The sequence below is a fragment of the Camelus ferus genome, chromosome 4 (assembly GCF_009834535.1).
Source record: "Camelus ferus isolate YT-003-E chromosome 4, BCGSAC_Cfer_1.0, whole genome shotgun sequence".
Classification (NCBI taxonomy): Eukaryota; Metazoa; Chordata; class Mammalia; order Artiodactyla; family Camelidae; genus Camelus; species Camelus ferus.
The window spans coordinates 32,994,041-33,011,494 of record NC_045699.1 but is presented as its reverse complement, the minus strand read 5'-3'; the positions used below and the strand labels follow the sequence as shown (position 1 = coordinate 33,011,494).

Sequence of the window (17,454 nt, the reverse complement as noted above, 5' to 3'; positions counted from 1 at the left end):
TGTAACCTCAGGAGGTATGGGAGTCCAGCAATCTATATTTTTAAAAAGGCCCACCTCACGCTTGTGATGCACTCTAAAGTTTGACTGTATCACTGGCTTGATACAGTCTTTCCATAATTATTTATGTAGTTTAAATGCTCGGGGTTGCTGAGGTGATACACCTAGGTGGAAGCAGTGGGGCAGCCTTCCTGGAAGCCCTGGCATGGATAGTCTTAACAGGCCCCCAGAACCTGACTTGTCTAGGTGCAGGGAGAAGATAGGTATGGAGGTGGAAGAGGAAGTGATCTTTGGATTGCCTCTGCTATGCCCAGCATGATGGTGGCTTTCCTCAAGCAAGATCTCCTGCATTCAGTCCTCACTTCGGTCGAGTGTGTGTCATTAGTATGTCCCTCATACCTCATGGGCACTTCACCACTTTCTAGTTGAAATCTCAGTCTGTCCTTTGCTTTGGTTCTCCAGTTGATAACTGCTGAGAGTTGATTTTTCCATTTCATTTTGGGGGCTGTGCCTTGTGTTTGAGAAGTAGAAAGCTTCCTGCTGAACTTGGTGCTTCCTCCTGGCAGCTGTTTTATTTACTTTGGGCATGTCAGGGGAGGGAAGGAGGGACCTTGTCTTTCTTGGAAAGCATTATGTTCCTTGTGCCTAAGGTAAGATGCTTGGTCAGCAAGTGCTGAATTGATGTACATGATTGTATCACCCCCTAAAGATCTCATGCGCTCTTCAAACTCACTTCTGTTTAAGGCAGTGGTTCTCAAATTGTCATCCCCCAATCATCATCAGCAGCAGCAACCGGAACTCTTGAGAGAGGAGAGAGAAATTCTGGAGGGTACAGAGATTTCCATCTGAAAGCTTAGGGTTTAAAGGGCAGAACTGAGTCAAATGGTAACCCCATCAGGGAGGAAATCGTTTTCTGATCTGATCATAAAATCAAAACTTTTTCTTTCCTTGCTGTCAGTGGACATAGTCTTCTTAATTTATATATCTAGATACCAAGTAAGGAAGTTGCTTTGGATGGCTGAATGCTCCTTATCCATATGCAGTCTCTCAAGTAGGACCTTTTTTTTTTTTTTTTTTGGCCTTTGCCAAGCCATGGAGGGTTAAAAAAAATTATATATATTAGCAACATAGTTTACAAGAATAGCAGTCAAGATATTTCATTTCTGATTGATAAATCCTAAAAGGGAAACCTTTTTTTTCTTGAAACCTCTATACAGTATTTAAACATTTTTCCCTAGACTATACCACAGTTTGAGTGTATCTCATCGCTGATTTTTTTTAAAGTAGATGCGCAGATGTAGACAGCTCGATTTATACATTGTCACAGCACCAGTGCATGTTTTTAAGGAAAGATCAAGGATGAAAGTTGAAAATAAAATACTTATTACCAAGCAGGACTCTTCTTTACCATTTCAAGAAGTTGTACTTGGATGTTTATGGGAGAAATTTTTCCAGACCCTACCAGTTCTCTGTCAGAAAACTGATCATATTCTGACAACCGTTTTCTCCCACCCGTGTATAATATTTAACTTTTCCTTGAACTATAAACCCAAGCTGTGCTAAAAATTCCATCTTTAAGTTATCAAGCCTATACAAGGGATGGGCGTGGAGAGCAGAGCACGCTCGTAACTCTTGGAGTTTTACTGTCATATCTTGATTTACTAAAATGTCTGCGGCTGAAAACAGGAGACGTTGACTACATACAGGTTTGTGTGTATATATATATACACACATATATATACACACTTATATATATATGATATATTCAAGTAGAGCATTCATCTTGCACCTAGAAAAATGGGTTTCAGTGAGGCAGAATTTGGCAGGGAGGACCTGATGAGAGATCTCATCAATGGGAAGGTGTTTCTAGTTGAGAGCCTGGACTACACCTGCCCTCTTCCCCACCCCTCCTTCCACCCCACTGCACCCTGGGTTTACTTCCCTCTGGTCTGATTTGGTGCCCACCCAGCACACCCCATTATTAGCTTGATAACATGGTAACAGGGAAAGAACAGTATTCAATTGGGAATCTTTGGGCACAAGGGATAAAACCAACTTAAGGAGCATTTTATCAGGATACTGAAGTACTCCAAAGAATTCAGGATCCTCAGAGGTAACTTAGAATCAAAAACAGGAAAGCACAAGGAATTTGAAGGAGTCTGTTGGCTCAACTGCCCTCAGCTTTATCCTCACCTTTCTGTTGTAGACCAGCTCTGTCTGTGGTGCTGGTCACAGGTCTCCCTGCATCTAGGGTCTGGCTGGCAGCTCCTCAGTGCCCATTTCTAAGCCCCAGAGGAGAAGAGTCTTGCTTAATATGAGTCTGATGTTTTTAAGTGGTCCATTGAGCCACGGCCAGGCGAGGCGTGTGCAAGGGAGGCGGCATGGGAGACCCACCTCTGACCCTGTGGCTGTGTCAGAGAATTCCAAAGAAGGGAGTAATTTGCATAGAGCAGATGAAAGCATCCCCCCACACATATCACTAACATGTTCCTGTGGGTTTATTCATTAACCCCACTCTAGGGCAGTGATTATCTTTGTCTCCAAGAAAAGCTGAATTTGGACCTGAAAAACCATGGGCCAGACTCTGAATCAGGGTCATTTTTGTGGATGAATTTTCCGAAGTAACTCATAGCTGTCATCAGCTAATGCCTCCAGAGACCCCTGTCTCTGTTAGTACAGACCCCTCATACAGCAGTGGTGATGAGCAAGGCTGGGTGTTCTTGGTGAATATCCATGTTCTTCTGCATAATGCAAAAGCCTCATGAATCTATGCTCTAAAAGCATTCTTTATTCTGAGTAACATTCTGACCCACTGATGGAAGCCAATGAAATTAAACTAATATTGTCAGAAAAATATATTGGTACTAGATCTTTAACCCTTCTTTCATTTGCTCGCTTGGTTGTTAATTTGAATTGGGAATGACTCTTAGTCCACAAGCTCAAGAGTGCAAGAAATAGTGCATTTTCCTGAGTCAACTTAGTTTTGACTGGGGTAGCAGAAAAGGGAACCTTCGTTAGGCTTGGGTCTCTTTCCCACACTACCCTTCCAGGGTTGTGCAAGGGTCCAGGTTCTTACTTCATGTCATAAGGTCAGGAAAGCACCCTGGGTCATCTGTTCACACTGGTCCCTGCTGTTTCTGGGCCATATTTGAGGCTGGGGAGGATGCTTTTTCAGAGCTTGGAGACCCATCTCAGCACCTGGCCATTCCCTTGGGGCTCCTGCACATCTGAGGGTGCTGCCAGGAGCAGATGTCCTGTGCTGCCGAGTCTCACGCTCACTCTCCTCCTAGACTCTCCTTTCAGTCTGCAAGGATACTATCTGTATTTCTCTCTTCTCAAACCCTTTCCTCCTTATGGAAACCCAGCCAACCACAGCCTCTCTGAAGCAGGGAAGCCAGAGCCCTCTCCTCACATGAATGAGAAAAGTTCAGAGAGAAAAACATCGAGGAAGCCTCATGCCCCTGAGTCAGTAACTACCCAGGTTCTGGCTAATGGGTGGTGTACTGGGCTCTGTCTCCTCTCCAGTCATCCAGCAGCAGTCGCCTGTGGACAGAGCCCCCGCTGCCAGGCTTCACCTGCTTTTTCTCATGGCTGCTGATTTATGGGAGGCTGTACCTGCCCCAAAATGGCAGGGATTTGAGGCATTTGTTGTTGTTAGGCTGTTTTCAAAGCCAGTTTGTAAGCCTGTTTCTTCCAGAAGCGTACCCTTCAAATTCCTAAGCATTTCTATAAATCTTTAGTGTATTTGTAAAATTTGGGGGAAAGATTTCCTTTTCCCTTTTCTGGTAATGGATACTTAGTTCTGTTAATATTCCTGCAGAGAAACTTATCTACCTTGTTCACTCACATGCACTATTGCCCTCAGAATTCTTAGTGACTAATTGTGAGTGCATCCAGTTTCAGGGACCAGCTACCTTCCTTTAGCCATTATTTTGGATCCTGCCTTGCCCACAGCACAACTAATGGATTAAAAGATAAAAACATTTTGCATGGATAGATTTAGGGTTAAATCAAGGGGAATGCTGTGGAAGATGGAAAAGCTTGCACATATCATTAATGAAAATATGCTGTCTTGGGCAGCCAGCATATTACGTAGGATCTCTGAATGCCTCTTCATCTAGAATTTCAGTACGAGCTGTACATAAAATATTTATACAGCTCAGTGCTGCTTTACCCTGAACAAAAGCATAGGTTCAGGTGTCTGCTGTTACCATAGATGCTGCTAACATATAAGCAGCTGAAGCACTTTTAAGGATATTTGGAATGTTAGAAAGTAAAATATCTGTCATGGGCTTCAGTTTGTAGTGACTGGTGAAGTGGCCTTGGTTCCTAAACAGAAACGTTTATCTTGTTGCCAGAATGGCACTTAATAGTAAAGGCACGTCATAGAGGAGGGAGAGGAAGAGAGTTTACTAATGTGAAATTTAGAAGAATGGCTGGTGCAGAAGCTAGTGACCTGGTTTGCTGTTGGTGGAGGGGCTGGAATAGTCCCTGGGATGACTTTTAAGGAAGAAATGTTACTTAAAAACACAACTGAGAATAATTCTGTTACCAAGTCTTTTTTAGGTTCAATGCAGAGCTTATTTATAAAATAAAAATCTGACTATAACTTTACGAATTATGGGTGCCTATTACATCCCATGTGTAAAAGAGGAATGATAACACCTGCCTAATGGGCTCCTTGTAAAGATTGAAAGAATAAAGCATCTTAGTGCTTAGTAAGAAACAGCGATTTTGTTTTGTTTTGTTTTTTGGAGATTTTTTGCTTTATTTTAACAAAAATTACTTCCATTCATGACTTACTTGCATTTTCTTTAACCCTCAAAGTAGACCAGTGAAGTAATGGTATTTCCATTTTAGACATAAAAATAAAAATTGAAAATATTTGCAGTATATGTCCAAGTTCATGTATAGTATCCTTATGGTAAGGATCCTTTCTGGCTCTAAAAGACTTGAGTTGGTTTTGTTGCTTGTAGCCAGAGGTTCCCAAATAATCTGCCATTTCCTCTGCATTATTAAGGTACCAAGTTAATAATATACTTTTTAGATGAAGAGGAGCTACAAATGAATAAGATGAACATTACAGCAGAAAAATAAAAAGCATATACAGGAAGTGCAAAAAAGTAAAAAATGTTCCACCTCAGACATATGCTAATAAAAATGAACTTTTAAAAACTGTAAGATAGGACAATTAAAAAATTAATACTAACCAGTTTTAGAAGGAATGTGGAAAAGTGTACCACTTTTATACCACTCATATACCACCAGAGCACAGATTAGGTCCAGCATTTTGTAGGGCAAGATACCAGTAATACCAAGTCCATATTTTTTCCACATGTTTAAACCCTTGACTTTATCCCTAGAAAATACCTACTGGTGCTTTTCAGGATAGCTATCTCAGTATTATCTACATAATCAAAAGTTGGAAGTGACTTAAATGCATCAGGGAGATTTATTAAAATTGATTTTTGTATAGTTACTAAAAATAAAGACATTGAAGACTAATAAATGACACAATGCTTCCATCAAAAAATGGGGAAGGCAGGTTAGAAATAATGCCTGTGATTCACTTTAAAAATTGTACATGCTTGCACGTTTGTTTTTTATGTTTATGAATGTGTCATGTATGCGTACCAAAGTGGAAGGAGATTTAGAAAAGTGCTAATGGTGCTTGTAATTATTTTCTTTATTCATATTTGGTTTTTCTAAACTTTCAGTGAAGAATAAGCACTACTTTGAAAGAAGAAAAAGTGTTTAAAGTTATCTTTTTGATAATTCAATAAACATAGGTATTGTACAGTAATACAGTATCTGACCTGAGTCTGGACTTTTGCTCTGTTGATCTGATACATTTAAGTGTCTCTTTTCTTTTTCATTGTTAAATGAATAACTATTATTTGCCTAAAGCAGGAAAATACAATTTAGATGTTCAGACTTGATAGCATATAACCATTGAATCGTTCTGTAAAGTTTTCAGGGAACCAAAACCAAGCACACAAGGGTGGTGTCAGGAGAGATTGGTTGGGTTTGCATTCAGTTATATTCAGTAGCTGAGCTCTGTGCGTATGGAAAGGCAAGGAATAAGGGAATAAGAGGTGTTTTTTATCAGGCTGTTAAGTAAACTCAAGGTAGAAAATGATCAGCACAAACCCCTTGGCTTTATAAGCACAGTTCTTGATGGGAAAGGTTCTGCTTGTCTCCCTTTGCCCTCCCAGTGTCTTCTCAATCCCCTGCAGCCTGCTCCTGGACCAGTCCTATTGAAAATTGTCCTTCAGGGTCACCAGTGATCTCCTTACTGACTGTTACATCCAGTGACATCTTGTCAGTCCCCATCCGCAGCACTTGAAGTCACACATCTTTCTTTGGGTTGGTGTGCCTCTCCACCCTCACGGTTAGTCTCCTGCCTCTGCAGCCACTCTGTGTCTCCTTCAGTGGTTCTTCTTCCTCCAGCTCCCTTGCACCTTCACTGTGTCCTCTACTCATTCCCCTTAGAACCTCTATTTAGTCTTGGGGCTTCAACCATCATCTTTTTCAAGGTACAAATCTAGCAACCTGTCTTTCCCCACTGCGAGTCATCCCTGTTGCTGCTGAAAGTTTGGTCATAAAATGGTTTTTGAAATTAGAGACATGTTTGCTTTGACACAAAATCTGCAGACGTTGGAGACACTTGGAAGACATCTCCGGCTCTTGGAAAGACCCCTGGGTTGTCTAGGAATGGCCTACTTACTGATGATGGAATCAGATCCTTGTGTGAGCCTCTTCACGCAAGTGAAAATAGTGGAGTTCATAAAAGAATCTCACCTCAAGGCTCAAAGGCTTGTAAATTTCAAAAAGCATTTGCAGAGCTGATGGAAAAAATACTGAGATTGTAAAAACTCTGATGTGGTCCACAGCACAATGAAAACCTTACTTGAAATAACCAGAATAGTCCCTTTCCAGCTTGAGAGCTAAACTCAATAAACTTGAAACAGTGGCCAGTACCACTGAGACATTGTGTGAGGGTTAAATTATCTGGAAGGTGGGATTGCCGGATCTGGGAACTTGAGCTGGGCCTTGACTACGGGGTTAAAAAAAGCTGTATCTTGCACGGGGAATGATAGTTGCAAAATCAGGGTGTAGGAGTATGTGTTCTTCGGAACATGATAAGACTTATCTGACTAGCACAGAAGGTGTTTGTTGGAAGTTGGAGGAAGAGAAGATAAAGTAGAGCTAGATTATGGAAGAACCTGAAAGTCAGCAGAGGAGTTTATATTTGTTGGAAGAGAAATGTCTTACCACTGTGGATATGGATGTAAGACAATGCTAGCTTGGGGGGTGAGAAGAAAAGGGAACTTCAGAGTTGGAGGTATCCTACAAGGTGGGGTAGGAATGACTAATATTCATTAGACCTGCTGTGTGTCAGGGACAAGTTCTCATAGTTGTTATTCGTACAGCAACCTTAGGGGTAGATGATGTTAGTCATCCCATTTTATGTATACCAAACGAGCTCTGAGGAAATACAGTTTGTCTGAGTTCTGTAGAGTGCCGGGGCCGGGATTCAAGCCCAGAGACATCTGACTTCAAAGCACAAGGAAGATGGAGAACACTGAAATCAGTTCTTCATTTTACAGTCAAGAAAACTGAGCCCAGGAGATAGGGGACTATCTGAGGTATGCAGGTAAAAGGATGAAAGCAATCGCTCTGCAGGAGTGTGGATAGGCAGTGATCTGGAGAGAGGCCAGGTTAGAGGCTACTGTTGTAAACAGGTGGGGGTGCCCAAGAATTTGGTACTAGCAGTGGCGTAAGTGTGAAAAAAGAAGTAGAGAGCAGTAGGACATTCAGGGAAGGTGTCGGTGGACTGGTCTTGGAATGGGCGATGATGGAGGGGGACGACGTGAGAACAGTGCCAAAGTTTTCACCCAGCAGGACTGCCACTCACCAGGAGCATCCTCAGCAGAGCTAGTTTTAAGAGAAGGCCATGTATTTCTTATGGGCTGGTCTGATTCTGCAATGACAAAGATGTCAATACAAAAATTGATGATATTCATGAGCTGACTTATGTACATAATGACAGATGTATGGAGAGCAGTAACAGAAGTGGGGGGGAAAGTCTGCGAGGAACCAGCCCTTGTCTTTGAATGGGTGGTGAGATGCCCCAAGAGCTAGCGACTGGCTTTTACCTAAAGCAAAGGAGACTCCTGTCTGCATGATATCCTAGGTTCTTTTTTATTCTTGCCTGCCCCTTCCACCCCCAACGGGAGAAGTGCCTTAACCACAGTTTGACTTCTAAACTGCAGAGCTGCCTCTAATAATTGATTCCTCTCTCCTGTAGGTCTCGAGCCTGGAAAGGAGTATTGCCCCATCACATTTCCCTCAGTGAGGCTCTCTTTTCTTTCAGAGTGATTGTCACTGTGCTGGATGGACCACTGAACTCTTGAATTACTTCCATCTTTTGACCACACTAGGAAATTGTCCATGGAGCTGAGATATTTACTGCAGTAATTTCTGGCCTTACGTACTTGAGGTAAGTTATACTTTTTTTTCTATATCACTATCATGAAGTTGTCATGTTTGTCTTCTTTAACTTTGCTTTTTAAGAGACATTAACCTGTTCTTTCCCTCCTACTTTTTTCTGCTCTAATAATCCCTTCAGAGTGCTCTTAATCTGCAAATATATGAGTGCAGAAAAGACTTTTATATCATGAAATATGAGCAAGCTGTTTGACTCTGAAGAATAAAGGGGAAAATGTATTACTCTTTAGATTAAATCAATAAAAGTACCCCATTTCCTTAAACACGATATGCAGAGACTGGATTATACTAGAGAAAGTTAATAGATTGAAAGGAATATTTATTAAGTCTACTTGAAAAAAATGGAGGAAATTAAATATTAATATATTGCTGGCTTTATTCAAGTAAAGAAAATTTAGGAAATACAGGGAATTTAAAAGAAAAAAATTCATTTCACTTCTGGCGATAACCAGTGTTAAAATTTTACCGAATTATTTGTAATGTTTGTATTACAAATATTTATAATGGAGAGTGAGTGTGTCATATGTGTTAACTTGCTAGATTTTTGCAAATGAGAAACATTTATCACATGCCAGGCCTTGTACCAAGCACTTTACATACATTAATTTATTAATTCTCACAACCCTATGATGCTGGTGCTTTTCTTATCCCATCTATACATAAGAAAATTGAGGCTCAGAAAAATTAAATAACATGCCCATGCTCATACAGCTGGTTAACCCACTCAGAACTTGAACCAGTCAGATGCCAAAGCCCATAACAATAGGCTTTTTAAAAAACAAATACTACTTTTATTTGACAAAGTACTTAATCCTTTTTTTCCTGCAGCATCATTTTAAATGACTGCATGGTGTACATTTATTTGGGTATGCAGTGGTTTCTCTGCACCATCTCCTTTGCTAGACATTTATTTGTTTTTCATTATTTGGCTTTAGAAACAATGTTGTTATAACATCTTCTGTGCACATCCATAACTGTTTCCCTCGGGCAGACAGCTTCAGGTGGCATTTCTGAGTCAGCCACAGTGTGAGACTGGATCCTTCAGGTTTTTGATGCACTGTGCTAATTGTCTTCTCAAAGGTTGTACCAGTTCATATTCCCACGAGCAGTATATGGAATGCCCGATGACCCTAGGCCCTCAGCAGCACTGGTAGTTGGCAATGGAATAATTTTGTTTGCCTTTTGAAAAGACTCCAGGTGTCCTTGCTCAGCTCTGTCTTCTTGTCTCCAGTCCTCTAGAGCCGTAGCCTCCTACCTGGTTTCTGTTTCTCCACTTTAAACCTCACTTCATCACTAAAGGAACTGCAGGGCAATGTGTAACAGAATGGACTTTGGAGCTGGATGCCTGGGTTTAAACTATGGCAGTGCTGTTCTGCCTGTTTTCCCATCAATAAAATAGAAATGGTAATAAAACCCCTCCTGTAGTGGTGCTAGGTGATAGTTGACATAAGTGTCTTAGAACAGTGCGTGACTTCTGGTACCTGCTCAGTAATTGCTGGTTATGACTATTGTCTCCCAGAAGTCCATGCTCATATAACTGAAAAACCATAGTTATATGCAATTGACCCTTGAACAACATGGGTTTGAACTGCACGAGTCCACTTACGCACAGATTGTTTCCAGTGGTAAATACTGAAGCACTGCGCGATCAGTGGCTGGTTGAATCTGCTGATGTGGAACCCTGGGTACTAGGCAACCCGGACATGGATGGAGGGACAACTATAGGTTTTTGACTGCGTGGAGGGTCAGCACCCCTGACTCCCGTGCTGTTCAAGGGTCCACTGTACTTGTTTTGGGTTGAATATGATTATTGCCAGATGAGTAACTCACAGTAGAAACTCCAGGTGCTGACATTACGGTGTCACGTGTGAACTCTCTGAGCAACCTGAAGGTCACAAATAACCATCCCTGCCTCCACTGACGCTGCGAGGTCCAGACATGGAGGGGAAAGAGTAACAGGAGTAACTAGAATGTTAAAGTGCCCTCTAAGCTCACAGAGCACTTCCACACACATTATCTTGCTGGATCCTCACAACATCGCTGTGAGGGAGGTGGAGTAGGTGTTGTTCACCTCATTTTATGGAGGAGGAGTTTGATTTGGAAGAATCGAGTGACTTGTTCACTTGAGGTCATGGAAGCAGTGAGTGGCAGAGCTCAGTGTGCACCCTAGGCCTTCTGACTAAATCCTCACTCTGATGCTTCATGACATGATGCTAGACTCAGGAGGTGCAGGACAGGATATTCAGGTCCAGAAATGTACTGGAAAAGGAAGGAGCAAAGAGAGACGCTGCCGGGGAGGAGGCAGCAGAGTAGGGTAAGGAACTTGGATGTATTGAATGTAAGGCAGGGGCCCAGTGGGGAGGGAGGAAGGGAGGTGGGAGAGAGAGCATGACCAGAAAGAGGGGAAAATCGAAGGGGCCAGGACCACAGGACCCGTAGAGCTGGCTGAGGTGATGGAGGGAGGGGGCTCCATCGTTGCAGGGAGGAGGGGAGGGAGAGATGGAGGATAGTGACTCAGGTGCTTTGAGGTAGAAAGGAATATTTGAGAGGGCTCAAGACTTATGGCTTGGATATACCTCCTGACTAAAGAAAAAGGGAAGTATTCGTGAGACTAAGAGTGGTCAGTTTGAGGTTTTTGATTTGAGAAAGAGGAACTACTTGGAACAGCCAAGGTGTGAAGTGGGCCCGGGAGTCAGAAAGGGCTGTCAGAGACCCCTGCGGTGCAAGACACAGAACCCAGGTAACGTCTGGGTTCCAACTTGGCAGACTCTGTGACCCCAGCATCCCTGCTTTAGGGGTGCTGAGAACGTGCACTTGCCAGACAGGGGCAAGGTGAACATTGGGAAAGGGAAATCCCTTAGTTGCCTAGTGGAATGAGAGGAAATCACACTCTGCAACAATCCTCTTGTTTCCAAATACCACAGCGGCTGTCAGGCTGTGCTCTAGCCCTGGGGTACCCTTTGCTCAGAAGTTAAGTACTGCAGTGATAATATTTATACACACTTGCTGGTGGTTGCAGTCAGCAGAGAAACAAGAAGCACTCGTTCAGCTCTTGGTTCTAGAAACCTTTGTTAAGGGCTGTGCTTATAGTCAGGTAGGTGAAGTGGGGAGATGGTAGGTGGTTTCTTAATCTGTGAAATGAGGAGTTAGACAAGATACATGCCTCCAAAAGTCCCTTTCTGTCATACCATTTTCTGATTCAACTCATCTACACTGAGTCTTCTGTCTGTGACCTCCTTTACAAGGCAGTTTAGCATTTCTACAGTTTTATTTTATGATGTTCTATTTTTTTCCTTAGGTTCTTTGTTTACTTGTTAAAAGCAATGTATATTGACTTATAGATAAATGAAAGATATATAGATAAAATAAAAGGGCCTGTTGAAAAATGCACAATCCTACCACCATTAAATCACCACTGTTAATACTCTTCAGAGATTTTTCCATGTGTATATGCTTAAATAAGATTTTTTAAATACAAATATGCAACCTATTTTTCTTAACTGATATATTGTACACTTCTCTCCATGTCTGTGTCATTGCTACATAATTATTCAAGGCTGGTAAAGATTCTAGTTTAGGAATATATGTACTTCACAAATCTCCCTCTGGACATATGTATCTTCCTAACTATAATTTTGAGGCTACCCTTAATTATTCTTAACATAAAATCAGGAAAGAGGTTTTTGATTTGTAATACCTGAAAGACAACCAGTGTATAATCGCACTGGCAGTATGCAAGCGTTGTCTTTTCCCACAGTCTTCATAACAGTTAGATCATTGAATTAAAAAAAAAATTTACCCAGTTTTATGCACAAGTAAACATTTGTCCTATGTTTATAAGCCATTTGTGTGTATTCTTTTGTGAATATTCTGTTCATGTTCTTTGCCCACTTCTCCAAAGAAGTATATGCTTTTTTGTTACTGATTTGTAAGTCTCTTTTTTTATAAATTATCTTTTATGATACAAATATTATATATCCTTTGCCTTTGAATTTTACGCAGTGTTTTTCATAGTAAATACTTAAGGTGGTTGAATCTTTTCTGTGGTTCCATATAGACTAACTAGGAAGCAAGAATGCCTTGGTATTCCTCCCCTAAAGTCTGTTCTTCACCTTCCAGAGTGATCTCTTTCAAGTGTAATCACACCTTGGCACACCCCTGCCTAAGCCGGTCATGGCATCCTCCTTACCATGTCCTGCAAGGCCCAGGCATGATCCAGCTTTGCCTGCTATCCAGCCTCACCTCTGTCACTCACACTCAAACACTATGTTCCAACCCTACTGGCCTCCTTTCAGTTCATAGAATCCATCAGCCAGTTTCTTGTTCCCAGGATTCTGTAGGTGCTGTTCTTTGCCTGGAGCATGTGCTTGTGTGTGCGTGCACGTGCACAGACACACACACACACACACACACACACTCTCATACACCTTTCTTATGACTGACTCCTTGTTCAGAGAGCCAGTTCTCGAGAGAGAGCTCTTAGAGTAGGCTGCTTGGCTTCACCTGGCTTCCACATTCACTAGCTCTGTGTCCTTGAACGTGTTTCTTCACCTCTCCTTACCTGTAACAGCAGAATCATCATCATATTAGTACCTAACTTGACTTGTTGAGAGGATTAAGTGGGTTAATCCATGCAGAGCTCTTAGAAGACCACCCTGTTCACAGAGTGCAGGTAAGTGGTTTTCTGTTATCATGGTCCTCATTCTTCAGGCTTCACCTTAAATTTTACATCAGACAGAGTGCCTTCCTGTCTAGCATTTGGTCTTTCTTCCCCAGTATTCTCCATCTCACAATCCTGGTTTCTTTCCCTTTGCATGTATCAATATGCAATGATTTTTGGTTTATTTTCTTTTTCTCATTTCCTCCTCTGGCCTGTGACTCCATAGGGACAGGGGTTGTGTCTGTGTGGTCCACAGCTAGGTCTTTAATGTTAAGCATGTAGTGTTTGTAGAATGAATGAATGAATAGCAATTATCTTCAACCACAAGATTGCATAGAAACCCACCTATATTTTCTTATTGTAGTTTTATTGCTTCACTTCACATTTTAAAATACTTCATCTGTATGAAACTGAGTTTGAAGTATGAATGAAAATTAATTTTTTTCCCCAAATGAGTAGCCAGTTGGACTTTTCTAATTCTTTTAAAGAGAGCTCTTATTACCACCCATATTACGGTCCTTAGGGACTCTGATGTTGCTTTTTGTTTCTTTGTTTGTTTGTCTCTCCTTGTAGTTGTTTTTCAAAAAGTACATGCAGAAACTGTTCATTGACTTGAGCCAAATTCTTCCTGAGCGTACCAGCTCAGTACCATCTCAGCCCAGGAGAGATGCTCCTGGGGTCGCCTCCCGTGGCCATGTTTCCAAGAGGAAGGAAGACGTCATGTTGCCAGTTTAGGGGCTTGTTCTGTTTGCTCAATAGCTAATTTCATAGAACCTGCTAGAAATTTTGACAGTCTTGTTTTAGATATTGTGTCTGCCTTTAAAAAAAAAAAAAAGTTGAAACCTGGAAACTTCAACTTTCCGATGACTAAGTTTCTTTTCTTTTGCTGCCTCTTGCATTTAGATAAGGGGCAAAAATGCTTTGGCAGAATCTGTATTCTGATTTCTTGGTTTGGAAAGATTGGTCACCATTCTTTTCCACATTTTAGCTTTTAAAATGAATTGCAAAAATAATGCATATCCATTGTCACATATTCAAGCCATAAAACATGTATGAAGAAAAGAATTGACTTGCATCCCACCTTCTGATCCCACCTCTTAAAATAACTACCGCTGAGTTTATTGTATATCCTTTCAGACTGTTTTATGCTTAGTAAATATATTAGATCTTTACCAGCCCCCCCCATATACTTGCATGCATTTTCTGAACAACGTATTAAACCCACTTTTTTATACACATCAGTGGGCTTTAAAAACACTTGAAGCCTTTGTTTCTGGCTGGCAGCATCTTAGAGAAGTGACTAATTGATATTTTCCCAGGACTTTGAACACCAGGCTTCCTTGGTTTGCAGGAATCACTGAATGTAATCTTCCAGAGGACAGGGGCTCGGGCACATGCAGGAATGCGGTATAATCGGATACTGATTTTTGTCTCACTGCAAAGGAAGAAATGAGGACTTTGGAGTGGGAAAGGAGAACATTCTTCCAAGTTCATGAGGGTGAACATTTAGTGAAATGTTTCACTGGGTTATGTAACAAGTAGTTTGACTTCCAGGGAAGCAGGATCGCAGATGGGGTGCTGTCAGGTTACAGAATTTCTCACCGCTCTGTCTCTCATCATTCTCTTCTGCCTTTCTTTTTGGACCACAAGAATAGGAGGTAAATTTGGGGTGGAAGAGGATGGAGAGCAGAGTGACTCACTGGGCTGTGCCCTTCACACTGGACTTGGAATTCATGCAGCTGGCTGCCCTGGGTTCTGATGTATGGCACTGCAGTCCAGAGAACTGTAAGGGTTTCTGTAAGTGATGAGTGCGCTGAACTTAGGCAGAATGGCACTTGTTGGGGTTTTCACAGTGCCCACCTTATTACACTAGAGAGGCAAGTTTCATTGCTTAAGGGGACAATTTATGGCAATGAGCTTATCTCGTTGTTTTAGCTCTTGATGTTTTTCTGCCTCTTTAATAAAATGTGAAGTCACAAAGCAATTAAATAGTAGTGTAGTTTTCTGGCAGGAGGTGGAGAAAGGCTAACCAGGGGAAAAGGCTAACGTGATTGACAGAGGCTGACTGGAGATTTACATTGAGAATAACTCGTTCTTCAAAACTTTCTTCATTTTCTTGTGGGAATTACAGGGTAAATCATAGACCAGGAGGATGGATGATTAAAAATATAGGAGTTATGATTTCTTTTTGACTTTGTAAGTCTCTAAATCCTCCATCTTAACATAGAGTTCTCATTTCAAGAACTCTTGATGAAATCATGGGACCCAACCTTGCCAAGGATTAAAAAAAAGCAGAAACACTAAAAATCTTAAATTGTTCATAAGCTTGAGGTTGTTTATATTTTGTAAAATGTCTAAAGATCCAATGAAATGAAGTAGAGAATTCATGAGTGTTTTTTTGTTTCATTTCTTAAGCTCAAATCCACAAGTATAGGTATTTTTGAATATTCAAATATATTGAATAGGGTTTTAACTGTTAGTTTCTAAAACTTTAAAAAGTAGCATTAGTGCTGTTTACTAATGACACTTAAATGAGGAAAATTTTGAAAAAATTGAAGATAAAAATCTGGAGAGTTAAGATTCCCGTCACTCTTATTCAGGCTCCTCTAACGTATGAAAGAAATTCTTTTGATTTAGCCACTTTGTATTGATGAGATCTGTTTATTCCAATCAAGAGAATTAACAAAGTTATGTAAGTTCTTCATATCATTCTTTCTTGTTACAGAAACAATTTGATTCTACAAAGTTTTGAAAAGCCGCCTTTTGATTTGAAATTCTCATTTCCTAAGACATGGAAATAGCCAAAACAAATAGCTTAAACTAAAATGCAATTGTTGGTACCTTTGGAGGATTAACTAAGAGTTAATTTATGTGACCCAGAAACAAGCAGCTGAAAGGGCAGTGCTTTTTCTGGTGTGGATTTCTGTTGCCATGGAGGCACTGTGAAGGGGACAGCCCGTACCTTTGCGGGAGCACCCCAACCCCCTGACTTCCCACCACAAAAAGAACAAGAACTGGGGAGCTGACTGCAGAGTGAGTCTGCTGCCCTTGAGGGCGTGCTTCCAAATAGATCACCAGTGAGAAGATTTGTGCTGAGAGAATAGGAGAAATGCTAATTTCTAGGACTTGGTAAAATGGTGACAAGCAGCTTTTACACCAAATCAGCAAATCTTTTCCAGATTCTTACCCGGGGTCCTGTGTATGAGCTGTGGTTGTTTCCTCCCCTGTAAAGGAGGGAGGGTATGGGGCTTCCTATCACTGTTGATTAAGTGTGGAGAGAGAGGAGACTGAAGGCAGCTGGGGCTTGTCCTCTCAGCCCTTATCCTAAGCTCAGCTGGGCTGACTAGGCGGTGTCTCAGGAAGTGGATCCCTTTGCTGCCCTGGGAACAGTGCTTACTTACAGTCCCTAGTATGTAAGTATGTTTTCTTTTCTCCTGGCGACAGTCCTTTATCCAGAGTGTTCCACAGAGAGACATCTGGATACAGAAGATGCCTGTCTACGCTGATACCAGTCTGACTATTCTGCAGTAAAGTAACAGTGGGGATTGGTGTTTTGGTCTTACCTATATAATACTGTTTAAATTGTATTTATCGTTAAGGAGATGAAATCCACACAACAACAACAAAATTTTTTAATGAATAATTTGGCAGCGTTTATTACATTCACAGTGTCATGCAGATGCCCCCTCTATCTAGTTCCAAAACATTTTCCTCATTACCTCAAAAGAAAACCCTCTACCAATTAAGCAGTAACTTCCTCTTCCCTCCTACCACTGCCCCTGGCAACCACTTACATGCTTTCTGTCTCTATTAATTTACTGATTCTGGATGTATCATATAAATGGAATCATAGTACTGTGACTTTAGTGTCTGGCTTCTTTCACTTAGCATGTTCTTGAGAGTCATCTGTGTTGTAGCATGTATCAGTCACTTTATGGCTGAATAATATTTTCTGTTGTATGGATACGCCACAGTTTGTTTATCCATTCATCCATTGATGGACATTTGACTTTTTCCACCTTTTGGTTATTTGAATAACACTGCTATGAATATGGATACATCAGTATTTGAGTCCAGTTTTCAGTTCTTTGGTGTCTGTACCTAGAGGTAGAATTGCTGGGTCATATGTAATCCTATTTAACTTTTTTGAGAAATTGCCAAACTGTTTTCCATAGCAACTGAGTCATTTACATTCCCACCAGCAAAGCATAGAGGTTCCAGTTTCTCTACATCATTGCCAACACTGATTTTTCCTTAAAAAAAAAAAATTATAGCCATTCTTGTGA

The 17,454-nt window shown here is 41.1% G+C and overlaps 1 protein-coding gene across 3 annotated transcripts in view; it reads left to right on the top strand.

Annotated features, from left to right (window-relative positions):
* KANK1 (KN motif and ankyrin repeat domains 1) overlaps positions 1-17,454 on the top strand; it is a 179,904-nt gene that overhangs the window by 52,348 nt on the left and 110,102 nt on the right. For all 3 annotated transcript variants that reach the window (XM_032477781.1, XM_032477782.1, XM_032477779.1), the window contains exon 2: positions 8,375-8,500. The gene's annotated coding sequence lies outside the window, so the exon portion shown is untranslated. The remainder of the gene's footprint in view (positions 1-8,374; positions 8,501-17,454) is intronic.